Below are 12,995 nucleotides of genomic sequence, written 5' to 3'. Positions count from 1 at the left end.
ACAACTACCAATGGCAGGAGATCACAAGAGACTCGATTGAGAGAGTAGTTTGTGCATCAGTCAAGTCTAAAATTGGATGCAATAATCCTAGGATGCTGATGGATCTTTTTTTGGGGGGCGGGGATGCATCCAGTCATGGAGCCTGAAATCTGGGCCTGGGCAATGTCCTTCAGCTCTTCAGCTCAAGGCTAGCACTCTACCCATTGAGCCACAGCACTACTTCCAGCTTTTTTCTTTTTTCTGCTTATGTGGTGCTGAGGAATCAAATTCAGGCCTCATGCATGCAAGGCGAGCGCTCTACCACTGAGCCACCTTCCCAGCCCCTGATTGATCTTAATTAATAGTTTATTAAGCATGGAAAGAATAATATTCCTTCAATGGCAGTATAATAAATACCTAAGTGTTGGTCGGAATGTAGTAGAGGTCATTCAGTTATAGATAGACAGCTCTGGCAATCTTTACCAATATATATTTGTTTGTATACCACCGTCTGGCTATTCATGTATTGCTGTTTTGGCCAAACCTGGAACTCGATCTCACTATGTGGGAACCACCTGACAGTTTCATTGTCTAGCGGCTGTCGTGCTCACACAGACCCATTCATGAATTGGGCCTGCTAGGCCCTGACTTCAGATCCCAGCACTGCCAAAAATTTAATCTTGGAGTAAGAAGTTGAGTGTGACACATGTTTTCCTTTTCAGGGAGAGTCCTGGGTGTCTGGCATGATGGAGACCACATCTGCCAATCTAGATCCTATGTGATAGGATGTAAACAATGTAATAAATGGTATAGGTGTCATCAGAGTCAATAAAATATATGGTAAATAAATGCATAAAACAAGAAATAAAATGAATAACCACATCAAACATGATATGGACTGAATATCTGTATGGAAGTGTAAATCCTATCTTTAAAATCTACATAAAGAGTATGTTTTCCAGGACTAAGGCTTGAATTCAGGCTTAGGGAACAGGCCTGACTTTCTGTCTTCAAGCATGGTGAGATTCCCCTTCCCCCACAGTGCTGCATATTTGCCCAGACCTTGAGTTCAAATTCCAGGCATGGCAGAAAAAAAATACCACGAATTGCAAACCAGGGAGTTAAGTAATTTTTTTCTTACTTTTTTTAGTTGTCTTAATTTTTTTCTTTTTTCTTTTCTTTTCTTTTCCTTTTTTATTTTTTTGGCCATGCATGTGGCTTGAACTCAGATCGTGGCAGCTCTGCCTAAGCTTCTATCACACTACCCTGGGGTGCAGCCTCTGGAACCAAAGCTGATCCTGGAATCCTAAGACCCGAGGTCTGACAGGAAAACAAAATGAAAATGTCACCAAAAAAAAAAAAAGCCGCGAGCCACACATGGTAGGTGGTTTATTGGCTTTGGTTCCTTGCACGGTTACCATCATAGGTCTGAATGACATGTCTGCAACACACAGGTGACCTGTCATTGCTGAAGGCTGGATGGCTGTCAGAAAAGCCATAGGCCAACCACACAACAGAATGCCTGAGTTCAAATCCCTGTCCTGACACCTACCAATGGCAGAAGATCCCAAGAGACTCCTGCCCATTCATAGAAGTTCAGATGGAATGGTATCCAACTCATGATAGAATGAGTAGTCCGTGCAGAGGTCTAGTCTCAAATTAGACGCAATAATCCTAGGATGCATATTGAATTTAATTAGTGGTTAATTAGGCACAAAAAGAATAATATTCTTACAATTGAGGCATAACAAATACCAAAGATTTGGTAGGAATGTAGTAGATGTCATTGAATACTAGATACATGGCTATGGCACTCTGTACTAATATGCATTTATTGGTATACCACCACCTGCCTATCCATCTATGGCTATTTTGGTCACCCCTGATGCTCGATCTCAGCTCCTGACAAAAATTTCATCCTGGAGTTAGAAGCCAAGTGTGACATCTGTTTTTCTTTTCTGTGAGAGTGCTGGGTGTCAGGCATGATGGATAACAAGTCTACAAATCTAAATGCTATGTGATAGGATGTAATACATGGTTAGGTATCATCACAGCCAATAAAATAAATGGCAAATAAATGAATAAAACAAAAAATACAATAAATAACCACACCAAACATAATATAGAATGAACATCTGTATGGAAGTTCAATCCTATCTTTAAAATATATATAAGGAGTACGTTTTACAAGGCTAGGGCCTGAATTCAGGCCTAGGGAAAAGGCCCGACTTTCTGGTCTTCAAGCACAGTGAGCTTCCACTTCCCCCACAGTGCAACAGAGGTACCTGGACCCCAAGTTCAAATCCCAGGTCTTGCAGACAAAAAATGTCACACATTCCAAGCCAGGGAGCGCCATTAGCATTTTAAATATTTTTTTAAAGTTCACTTTGCCTTTATTTGATACATTTTGATTTTAAAACATGAGAGTTTTTCAATAAAGGGGTTTAAACTTTTACATTTTAGCATAGCACATTGGTGTTTCTATTTTGGCCATCTGCCATGAAGAGTGAGAATGAAAATGAGGACATCATTTCTCCCTAGAAGGTTGGGAGAGTTGATGATATTTCTTTTTTTTTTTTTTTTTTGGTTGGTCCTGTAGCTTGAACTCTGGGCTTGGGCGCTGTCCCTGCGCTCTTCAGATCAAGGCGAGCACTCTACCTCTTGAGCCTCAGCACCACTTCCGGTTTTCTAGTGGTTTATTGGAGATAAGAGTCTCATGGACTTTCTTGCCTGGGCTGGCTTTTAACCGTGACTCTCAGATCTGAGTCATTGGCACCTGGCAACTGATGTTTTTTTCCAATTCAGAGTTACTTCTGTAATTATAAACTGTCTGCAATTTGTGTGAGTTTTCCTCGTGCCTACCACGAAATACACTAGGGGTGTCTTCATACCACAAAAGGTTGGGTTTGTGGATAAAAACTCACTTGTGTGAGGAGAGTAGTTACTTGTAAGCATTTTGGGAATAAACTGGATTGTAAAATTAAAAACAAAAACATTGGGACTGGGATGTAGCCCAGCAGTGGAGTAGTTGCCTAAAGAGCATAAGACCCTGGAAGAAAAGATTCCTAAAGCTTAGAATGGTAGAATTTTGTATGAACAAAGTTCTTTCTTCGGTGGTGGGGCTTGAACTCTTGGCTTGGGCGTTATCCCTGTGCTCTTCAGACCAAAGGCGTGCACTCTACTGCTTGAGCTACAGCACCACTTCCAGTTTTCTAGTGGTTTAATGGAGATAACAGTTTCATGGCCTTTCCTGCCAGAGCAGGCCTTGAAGCACCATCCTCAGATCTCTGCCTCCTGAGTAACTAGGATCATAGGCATGGGCCTCCAATGCCTGGCACATGAACAAACGTCTTAAAGATTGATTCTGAAGAAAGAAACTTGGAATATACTTTTAGTACAAATAATTTATAATGCCATGGTTAAGGCACTAATTCAGAAGTATTTATTCATTGACTGGTTTCTTAGTTTCTTCACATTTATATACATTATTAATATATATACATAACATACGTTATTAACATATACATATATATTTCTAGAAACATAGCTTTGAAGTGTACCTAAGAACATATGTGATCATGTAAAGTTATACAACTGCACAAGCTTGATCTTTTTTTCCCTTTGTTTGGTACCCTAAATTAGGTGGGATTTGTGTACTGTTGTTTGTTCTCTGTTTTTGGAGGAGTTCTCTCCCCTTTATGCCCCAAACCCCCTCTCCCTGCGCTTGATCTCAGCTTGCTCTTTCTTGGCTTTGTTTTTCATAGCTGATTTTCTACCAATTCAGCCATCCCCGTAACCTGGTTTTTGACCATTTAATTGGAGATGACATCTCTCAGACTTTTCTGCTTGGATTGGCTTTGAAACTTAATCTTCCACTTCTCACCTCTGAGTAGCTGGGATTACAGATGTGAGCCACTGGGGTACCTATGGATAAATTAGACTTTGGTTGATGTATTCATTCTGTTTTTCTATGCATGGGATGATCTACTATAGAATTTCTGTGAATGTCCTGGGTTTGAAGTAAGATATATAATGCATATGTAAACCTGTATAGTTCTCAGAAGATGTAATCAATTTAATACATAAGTATAATAATAGTCAATAAAAATAATGAAGGAATGAATAATACAAAAAGTAAAATAAATATACTCAAAGCAATATGCAATAAGCATAAGTATGTAGATATTAATCATTATTTCAAATGTGGATGAATATTACTTTAACAGGGCTGGGGATTGAATTCAGGCCTAGGGAACAGGCCTGAATTTCTTGTGTTCAAAGTGGGTAAGTTTCTCTGTCCACAGCAGTGCATTAGAGTTACCCAGTCTCCGAGTTCAATTCCCAGGCCTGGCAGAAAAAAAAAGGCATGAATTCCAAGCCAGGGAGCTTCATTAGTTATATATATATATATATACATTGGGACTTGAACTCTGGCCTTGGAAGATGTCCTTGGGCTCTTCAGCTCAAAGCAAGCACTCTACCACTTGAACCACAGCGCTACTTCGCTACTTCAGGCTTTATAGTGGTTTATTGGAGATAAGAGTCTCAAGGACTTTCCTGCTTGGGCTGGCTTTGAACCGCGATTTTCAGATCTCAACCTCCTGAGTAGCTAAGATTACAGGCATGAGCCTTTGGTACCCGACTATTTTTAATATTTTAAAATTATTTTATTTATTTATTTATTCATTCATTCATTTATTTATTGCCAAGCACAGGGATTGAACTCAGGTCGTGGCAACTCTGCCTCAACTAATATCACCCTAGTCTGGGATGGTGCAGTATCTGGACCCATAGCCCATCTTGGGATCCCAGGCCTAGGGGGCTGACAGGAAAACAAAATGAAAACGGCAGTGAAAAAATGTCACAAACTGTGGATGGATGACGGTTTCTTGGTTTTCCTTACTTGCATGGTGACCATCCTGGATCCAAATGACAAGACTGCAACCTGTATGTCACCTAGCATTGCTGAAGGCTGGAAGGCTGTTAGCGAAGTCATAGGCCAACCTGGACACCTAGCCCCTGAGTCTGAATCCCGGTCATGCCAGTATAAAGGGCTGGAGAGCCTAAGAAACTATTGTCTGTCCCTAGGAACACCAGAGGAATGTTTGTATGAGTAGTTCATAAATCAGTCTAGCATAAAATTAGACCTAATAATCACAGGACACAAATTGATTTTAATTCATAGTTTATTATGCATTAAAAGAATACTATTCATTAAATGGAGTCCTCACTAAAGACCTGAAAATCTGTAGGAACACAATATATGTCATTTAATACAAGATAGACATCACTGGCAGTATCTAAATACCTAAATATATATTTATCTGTATACCACTGTCTGCATAGAAAGGTATTGCTCTTTTGGCCAAACTTGTGGCTCCATCCCAGGTCCTAGGATTCACTTGGCAGCTGAATGGGCTAGAGGATGCCATGCTGACACTCACCCATTCATGAATTGAGCCTCTTTTTCCCTCAGTTCAGGTCCCAGCATTGCCAAAAATTTCATCTTGCAGTAAGATTCCAAGTGTGACACTTGTTTTCCTTTTCTTTGCAAATGCTTTGTGTCAGGTATGATGTATATAGTATTAGTATGTCTGCAAAGCTACATGCTATGGAATAGGTTGGAATAAATGAAATAAATATTATAGGTGTACTCAGGATCAATAAAATAATTGGTAAATAAATAAATACTAAAATATAATGAAACACTCCAACAAACACGATATGGACTGAACATATGGATGTTAGTATAAATCATATACTAAAAATTACTATAAATGTTATGTTCTCCAAGATTGGGGCTAGAATTCAGGCCTAGGGAACTGTCCTGAATTTCTTATCTTACAGGAGGGTAAACTTCCTCTTTCCCCACAGTGCACCAGATTTACTCAGACTCCGAGTTCAAACCTCAGGACTAGCAGAAAAAAAAAGGCACAAATTCCAAGCCAGGGAGCTTCATTAGTCCTTTTAATATTTTTAGGTTTTATTTATTTATTTGCCAATCACAGGGCTTGAACTCAGGTCGTGGAAACTCTGCCTCAGCTAACATCACCCTAGGCTGGGATGGTGCAACCTCTGGACCCACAGCCCATCCTAGGATCCTAGGCCTTAGGGGCTGACAGGAAATCAAAATGAAAATGGCATTGAAAAAAAGCTGTGAACTGCGGATGGTCAGTAGTTTCTCGGGTTTCCCTTCCTTTCATGGTGACCATTCCTTTGTCCAAGTGACACGGCTGCAACCTGTAGTTCACCTGGCATTGCTGAAGGCTGTCGGGCTGTCAGGGAAGCCATAGGCCAACCTGGACACCTAGGCCCTGAGTTTGAATCCTGATTATACCACTTACAAAGGGCTGGAGAGCCTACAAAATTATTGCCTGTCCCTAGGAGCACGAAAGGAATGTGATCAATGTCATGGTTGGATGAGTAGTTCATGAATCAGTCTGGCATAAAATTAGACCCAATAATCACAGGACACAGATTGATTAAAATTCATAGTCTATTTTGCATTAAAAGAATACCATTGATTAAATGGAATCCTCACTGAAGACCTGAGAATCCATAGGAATGTAGTATATATCATTGAATACCAGATAGACATTTCTGACAGTATCTAAATATCTAAATTTATATTTATTTATATACCATCATCTGCATAGAGAGTTATTGCTATTTTGGCCAAACCTGGGGCTTGATCCCAGACACTGGGATCCACTTGGCAGTTGAATGGGCTAGCGGCTGCCATGATGACACTCACCCATTCATGAATTGGGACTCCTTGGCTCTTAGTCTAGTTTCCATCATTGCCAAAAGTTTCTTTCTGGTGTAAGATTCCATGTGTGACACCTGTTTTCCTTTTCTGTGCAAGTACTGGGTGTCAGGTATGATGTACATAATATATCTGCAAAGCTACATGCTATGGAATAGATTGGAATAAATGTAATAAATGTTATAGGTGCACTCACAGCCCATAAAATGAATGCTAAATCAATCTATCAATAATAAAATATAATGAATCACTCCAACAAACACGATATAGATTGAATATATAGATTTAAGTATAAATCATATATTTAAGATGTCTATAAATGTTACGTTTTTCGGGCTGGTGCTTGAATTCAGGTCTAGGGAAGAGTTGAGAAGTTAATGCATGATTCACATAGGAAATGATAGACAAGACCTTTGGCACAATGATTATTTTAAATTAAGACTTCATGAAGTGTGACAATAATACTTACGTTCAGGAAATCAAGGCATTGGGAAAGATCCAAGAATCGGTACTCACATGGTAGATAAGATTCCAACACGGTTTGCCACATCTCCTACTGTATACAAATAGGTATTTATTAGCACACAAGTTTCAGCATAAGAATGGAGGAATATGTTGCACCAGCCCCACCCTGGGGCTCAAGCTCAAGTTATGGGAACGCCCTAGCACCTTAGTGGCTCACAGGCTGATGTGCTCACCTTGACCCATTCACCAATTTTGCTTGCTAGGCCCTGAGTTCAAATCCCAGTACTTCCAAAAGATCCATCCTGATGTGAGAAGTCCATCAATCTACCAGTTTTCCTGTCCTGTGAAAGTCCTGCACCTAAGCGAGGATGGAGAATGCTATATAGGCAATTCTATAGCCATGGGAATAGGTTGTCATCCATGGCAGCACAGATATACCTGTCACCATACTCAATAAAATACACAATACATCCATGAATAAGACTCAAAATTAAAAAAAACTACATTGAATGGAAGATGCATACCACAACTGTATGTAAATAGAGATCTTATGTTTAAAAGAGATGAGCTTTATATTTTGTCTAGTGCTGGGGCTTCAAATCAGGCCCTGGACCAGGCCTGACATTCTAGTTTTCAAGGATGTTGAGCTCCCCTTCCCCCACAGTGTAATGGAGTTAACCAGACCTGAGTTCAAATGACAGCACTGACAAATGTTTCATCTTGATGTCAGAAGCCAGTCATTGCACCTGTTTTCCTCTCATGTGGAAGTCCTGGGTCTCAGCTAGGATAGAGAATGAATGCATAGGCAACCCTATAACCATGGGAACAGTTCATCATCCATGTCAGCACAGTTCTATCTGACACCATACTCAGAAAAATGCACAATACCTCCATGAATTAGACCCAAAATAAGGAAAAGGAGTGCACTGAATGCAAGATGCTGTTCACACATATATGTCAATATAGATCCTATGTTTCAAGCATGAATCTATACCTATCCTGGCCCTCCCTGGGGCTAGATGTCAGGTCCTGGGAACAGCCTAGCTCCTCAGTTGCTCACAGGCCAGTGTCCTCTCCTTGACCCTTTTGCCAATTGGCCTCCTGGGTTCTGAGTTCAAATCACAACAGTACCGAAACATGAATCCTGATATTAGAAGCCCATAGATCCACCTGCTTTCCTGTCCAGTGAAAGTCCTAGGTCTCAGCTAGGATGTAGAAAGCATAGGCAACTTCATGGACATGGGAATCGGTGTCCATCCATGTCAGTATAGTTATATCTGTCATCATACTCAGTAAAATACAAAATGCAGTCTTGACTAAGAAACACACTGAAAGCATGAGGCATTCCACACACATATGTAAATAGAGATCCCATGTGTAAAATAGGTGGGCATATGATTTTTGCCAGTGTTGGGGCTTCAGTTCAGGCCCTGGGAGCAGGCCTAACCTTGTAGTCTTTTTTTTTTTTTTTGGGTCCAGTCGTGGGGCCTGAACTCTGTTCCTGGGCACTGTCCCTCAGCTCTTCAGCTCAAGGCTAGTGCTCTACCACTTGAGCCACATCACCACTTCCGGCTTTTTTCTTTTTGCTTATGTGGTGCTGAGGAATTGAACCCAGGGCGTCAGGCATGCAAGGCAAGCACTCTACCACTGAGCCACCTTCCCAGCCCTGACCTTGTTGTCTTTAAGGATGGTGATCTTCCCCTTCCCCCACAGTGCAACAAAGTTACCCAGACCTGAATTCAAATCCCAGCTCTGGCAATAAAATGGCGTGAATTCTGAGCGAGGGTGCTTCATTCATAATTTTTTATTTATTTATGTTTTTTTTTTTTTTTTGCCAAACCCAGGCCTTGAACTCAAGTCGAGGCAACACTGCCTTTAAATGCAATCATCCTAGGCTTTAGCCTCTGGACCCACAGACCATCCTTGGATCCTAGGAGCCCCAGGCTTGCAGAAAAAAAAAAAAAAACAAAAAACGGCCAGAAGGGGAAAAAAGCATCGGGAATTTTCACCTCGTGCTTGTACGTTTATTTTCCTTTGCATAGTGACCATGTTGGTCTGAACCCAGCGGCCTACAGAGTGAAGGTGACCTGGCATGGCTGAAGGCCTGCTGGCTATAGGGGAAGTCACAGCCAACCGTGCAACGGAGGGCAGGGGTTGGAATCCGGGTCAGCCCCCCTACATTGTGGGAATGGTGGAAGATCCTGAAGTACTCCTTTCCGGACCTAGGAAGTGTGGAATGTGATCATCTCATCCTTGAATTAGTGGTTCCTGCAGGATGAGAGTAGGAAATGATAAGCAAGACTCATGGGGTATCCATTATTTTTTATGAAGAGTTGATGAAGTGTGACAATAATCATCACAGTCAAGAAATGGAGGCATTGGGGAAGATCTGAGAATAGGTAGTCACATGGTAAATTGGATTCCATCACAGGTCGCCATGTCTCCTACTCTATTCAAATATGTACTTATTTGCATACTACCTTCAGCTTATAAATGGACAACATTTGTGCTCCCCCTCACTCCCGGCCTTGATCTCAGGTCCTGGGAATGGCCTAGATCCTTAGTGGCTCACAGGCTGGCGTGCTCACTTGGACCCATTTGCCTATTGGGCCTGCTAGGCGCCAAGTTCAGATACCAGCAGTGCCAAAAGATTCATCCTGATGTCTGAAGCCAATCATTGCACCTGTTTTCCTTTCCTGTGCGAGTCCTGGGTCTCCTCTAAGATGGAAAATGCATGAGCCACCCTGTGGCCATAGGAATAGGTTTTCATCCATGCCAGCCCAGTTATACCTGTCATCATATACTCAAGAACATACACAATACATCCATGAATAACACACAAAATGGAGAGGATAACTATCCTCAATGCAGGAGGAAGTCCACACATGGATGTGAATAGAAATCCCATGTTTCAATGATGCATTGAGGATTATTGTGGCCTCCCTAGGGCTAGATCTCAGTTCCTGGGAAAGGCCCAGCTCCTTAGTGGTTCACAGGCTTGTGTGCTCACATGGATCCATTGGGCAGTTGGGCCTCCTAGGCCCCAAGTTCGAATCCCAGCTCTGCCAAAAATTCACCCTGATGTGAGAAACCAGTCGTTGCACCTGTTCTTCTGTGCTGTGCAAGTTCTGGGTCTCAGCTACGATGAAGAATGCATAGGCAACTCTCTACTCATGGGAATCAGTTGTCATCCAGGGCAGCACAGATATACCTGTTACCATACTCAATAAAATACACAATACATCCATGAATAAGACTCAAAATTAAAAAAAAAAACTACCTTGAAGGCAAGATGCATACCACCCCAGTATGGAAGTAGAGATCCTATGTTTTAAAGTGGTGGGCTTGTTATTTTGTCCAGTGCTGGGGCTTCAAATCAGGCCCTGGACCAGGCCTGACATTCTAGTCTTCAAGGATGGTGAGCTTCCCCTTTCCCCACAGTGCAATGGGGTTACCCAGATTTGAGTTCAAATCCCAGCACTGACAAAAGTTTCATCCTGATGTCAGAAGCCAGTCTTTGCACCTGTTTTCCTCTCATGTGGAAGTCCTTGGTCTCAGCTAGGATGGAGAATGAATGCATAGGCAACTCTGTAACCATGTGAACAGGTTGCCATCCATGTCAGCACAGTTATATCTGTCACCATACTCAGTAAAATACACAATACCTCCATGAATTAGACACAAGTTAAGGAGAAGTGCGCCAAACGCAAGATGCTATCTACACCAATATGTTAATACAGATCTTGTTTCAATTATAAATTTATGCCTATCCTGGCTCTCCCTGGGGCTCGATGTCAGGTCCTGGGAATGGCCTAACTCCTCAGCTGCTCACAGGCAAGTGTCCTCCCCTTGACCCTTTTACCAATTGGGACTGCTAGGCTTTGAGTTCAAATCCCAACTCTGCCAAAACATGAATGCTTCTTTCAGAAGCCCATTGTTGCACCTGTTTTCCTGTGCTGTGAAGTCCTGGGTCTCAGCTAGGACACAGTATGCTATCTAGGCAACTCTATACACATTGGAATAGGTTGCCATCCATATCAGCAAAGTTATATCTGTCATCATATGCAATAAAATACAAAATGCATCCCTGATTAAGACATAAAATAAAGAGAATAACTACACTGAATGCATGATGCATTCCACACATGTAAGTAAATAGAGATCATCTCTGTAAATTATGAATTTATAACAATAATGGCCCCCACCAGGGCTCAATCTCAGGACCCGGGATGGACCTAATCCTCTATTGGTTCAGAGGCTGGTGTACTCACCGTGACCCATTCACCGCTTTGGTTTTCTAGGCCTTGAGTTCAAATCCCAGCACTGTCAAAAGATGAATACTGATGTGAGAAGCCAAGTGATCCTCCTCTTTTCCTTTGCTGTGAAAGTCCTGCTTCTCAGCTAGGAATGGAGCATGCTATATAGGCAACTTTATAGCCATGTGAACAGGTTGACATCCATGTCAGCACAGTTATACCTGTCACCATACTCAGTAAAATACACATTACTTCCATGAATTAGACACAAATTAAGGAGAAGTGCACTGACCTCAAGATGCTGTCCACACATGTATATAAATAGAGGTCCTATGTTTAAATTATGAATTTATGCCTATCCGGGCCCTCCCTGGTGCTCAATGTCAAGTCCTGGAAACGGTCTAGCTCCTCAGTTGCTCACAGGCCAGTGTCCTCACCTTGACCCTTTCGGCAAATGGGCCTGCTAGGTTCTGAGTATAAATCACAACACTGCCAAACATGAATCCTGATGTGAGCAGTACATCAGTTCACCTTCTTTCCGGCCCTGTGAAAGTCCTGGGTATCATCTAGGATGGACAAGGCATAGGCAACTCTATAGACATGTGAATAGGTTGTCATGCATGTCAGCACATTTATATCTGTCATCATACACAATAAAATACAAAATGCATCTCTAATACACAGAATAAAATAAATAACTACACTGAAAACATGATGCATTTCACACATGTATGTAAATAGAGATCCTATGTGTAAAATAGGTGGGCATATGATTTTTGCTAGTGTTGGGGCTTCAATTCAGGCACTGAGAGCAGGCCTGAACTTGTACTCTTCAAGAATGGTGATCTTCCCCTTCCCCCACAGTGCAACAGAGTTACCCAGACCTGAGTTCAAATCCCAGCTAAGGCAGTAAAATGGGGTGAATTCGGAGCTAGGGTTCTTCCTTCACAATTTTTTTTTAACAGACTCAGAGCTTGAACTCAAGTCGTGGCAACTCTGCTTCAGTTCCAATCATCCTGGGCTGCAGCCTCTGGACCTACAACTCATCATCGCATCCTAGGACCCCAGGGCTTGCAGGGAAAAAAAAGCAGCAAAGGGGAAAAAAAAGTGGCAGGAAGTTCGATCTGGCGCTTTTTATGTTCATTTTCCTTTGCATGGTGACCATGCTGGGTCCGAACTCGGCGGCCTGCAGAGTGAAGGTGACCTGGGCTTCCGTTCAGGCCCTGGGAGCAGACCTGACCTTGTAGTCTTCAAGAATGGTGAGCTTCCCCTTCACCCACTGTGCTATAGTGTTACCCAGATCTGAGTTGGAATCCCAGCTGTGGCAGAAAAAATGGTGCTAATTCTGGGCTAAGGTGGTTTATTATTTATTATTTTATTTTATTTTTTGCCAACCAAGGGATTTGAACTCAGTTCATGGCAACTCTGCCTCAGCTTCGATCACTTTAGGCTGGTGGGCTGCCATGGGCGCATAGCCGATCCTGTGATCCTAGGCCCTGAAGCCTTGCAGGAGATAAAAAAAAAAAAAA

The sequence above is a fragment of the Dipodomys spectabilis genome, unplaced genomic scaffold, assembly GCF_019054845.1.
Source record: "Dipodomys spectabilis isolate Male_0828 unplaced genomic scaffold, ASM1905484v1 ptg000228l, whole genome shotgun sequence".
In the NCBI taxonomy this organism is placed as follows: Eukaryota; Metazoa; Chordata; class Mammalia; order Rodentia; family Heteromyidae; genus Dipodomys; species Dipodomys spectabilis.
This window is presented reverse-complemented; position numbering follows the sequence as displayed.